Below are 2421 nucleotides of genomic sequence, written 5' to 3'. Positions count from 1 at the left end.
GGATAATCTCCTCTACCTTTGTATCTAAAGTCCTGTCACTATCTTACAGGAAGTTGGCAAACTTTTTTTTTTCAGTGACCATTTACTTAGTGCTTCATTTTCCCCCCAGTTTGCTTTTATTTCATCCACAGTAGCTTGCTGATCTACCTGGGAGCTGCTTTCCCCCCTCTTTTTTCTGTACAATAACTAACTATTGTATGTCTACAGCTTGTTTTTCAGTGTAATGTTTAATCAGCAGGAGTGCAGCATTGAGATTCCTCAGGGTCACATGGCAGTAACCTGATCTCCACTCAGTCCTTTTGTCCTCTGCCAAAAACAGGGATCAGAATCGGTTTTGCCTTTGAACAAGCTTTCTTTTCTGCTGCTTTAATTCTGCTGCTGTCTGCACTCTTCAACTATTTATAACCAGCTCCCCGTCTGCAGTGACAAAGGAGAAGATTAAAAAAATATATAAATATATATAGCAGGTTAAATTCTGGCCTCCAACACAACCAAAAGTATCTATATCATTTTGACATGTCATGAGGGCTCTGGTGAGATTATACCTGACCTCATATTAAAGTCAGGCTTGGAATGGAGGTCTTATAAATCTCTGGTTATAACTATAGAGACATCATCGCTGGCCATAACCACACAGCAGACTCTTCATGATGTGTGTGACTAAAGGGTATGTTGACAGAAATTGTATCTTAAATATGTTTCTGAAATCCCATTGGTGTGGGGATGGGTAGATAAGGTGAAAGGCAGGACAGGACACGACCTTAGCGGTCATGATGCCAAACTAGTGCCTTACAGTGAATGGATGTACTCGCTTGGTAGATTAGAGCGGGGGTGTAGCTCAGGGGTAGAGCATTTGACTGCAGATCAAGAAGTCTCTGGTTCAAATCCAGATGCCCCCTGCTTTATGAGTAACCTAAATACCTTTCTTCACACTTCAGCTGATACAGTCTCATCATGAACCTTCTAGAAGTTCAAAGGATGTCAGTCCCCCAGGTCTACATTCAGTCTTCCAACTCCCCTTTTTGATAAATCTTATATTTATAGCTGAAGCTGGACACAGAGACTAAACCTAAACCACTCTGTAGTTATGCAGATTTAGGCTCAAGCTCCTGGAGAAATTCATTTCTTTCCATGCACCCATTCATTTACATTACACCGTGCTTCTAATTAACTCCTGTCTTCTCTACTGCAGTTTGTTTTATCTTCTTTGTTCATGGTCCTGTCTTCTCTTTCCACTCATGTACAACTGTTTACACCCTCCCCAGCGGCTGCACTTCCCCGTGTCTGGAGGTCACTTTAACTAGAATTTTCTCTCTAATAAAATGCGAAATAAAGTGCCTTGAGACAAATGTTGTTGCAAACTGGCAGCATATTTTAAATAAAGCAAATTGAACATACGGGAGATTTTGGACTGGACTGTTAGACTAAACTCTCCACCACTAGATAAAAGAACATCTTCTCTCCATTAAATTTCCAGAGACAAGATGGACTGAAGCTGTTCTGAAGCTCAGTATGATCTCTCACCAAAAAGTAGTTAACCGGAAATAAGCCGCAAATCCTCCAACGGCTCACTGGAGGAGTTAACAAGCTAATGCTGCTGGTATTTCTGCAGAATAGAAAGAGCAAGAGCAGTTGCAGTTTTCTTCAGTCTTTGAGACATTTTAGTTTAGTTTGTTGATGTGAAATCACTTCCCAGCCTCTCTGTCCCCAAGAAGAACTCTTTCATCTCGGCGAGAGAAACAAAGGAAGTAAACATCTTTACAACAACAGCCAGATCAGTATGAAAAACCACAGTTTACAGACAGACAGACACACCTGTGAGAGTCAAGCTGGCACCACAGCAGCATTACTGCATGTCAACAAGAAGCTCGTTAAAGGCGGTTTCATGACTTTTACTGTTTCCAGTTTTTCATTGCTTCTTTCTATAGTCTGTTTCTTTTGCTCTCCACCACCAAATCCTATTAAATTAGTTGCAGCAGCAGCAGCAGCAGCCTGATTCCCCCACAGGGACCAATAAAAATTCAAACTAATCTCAATCTCACTCTGAACGTCAACCTGCACAGCATCACAGGATTAATGTCTAATAGGCTGCGCTAATTCAACGCACAGCTTGAAAGGATGACTCTACTCTTGCTGTGGTTTGGGACATAAAAGACGTGGGATACTTTCCCAAAGACTTGCTAACATCTAAAGATGTTTTGAACCACAGAAATAATGTGCTGGGAAGGTTGAGAGTGCAAATCTTAGCTTCTAAATTGAGTTACTAAAACACTGTTTTCACTTTAACCTTCAACTCACAGGTTTAACTTCAGGGTTATTTATTTATTCACAAACTTGAATTAATAAAGATAATATTCAGTACAGAGAAACTACAGCTGGAGGAGCTTAAACTGATGGATGAAAATTTATGGAAAATTGACC

Source organism: Pundamilia nyererei, unplaced genomic scaffold, assembly GCF_000239375.1.
Source record: "Pundamilia nyererei isolate P.nyererei 1_Seehausen unplaced genomic scaffold, PunNye1.0 scaffold00038, whole genome shotgun sequence".
In the NCBI taxonomy this organism is placed as follows: Eukaryota; Metazoa; Chordata; class Actinopteri; order Cichliformes; family Cichlidae; genus Pundamilia; species Pundamilia nyererei.
This window is presented reverse-complemented; position numbering follows the sequence as displayed.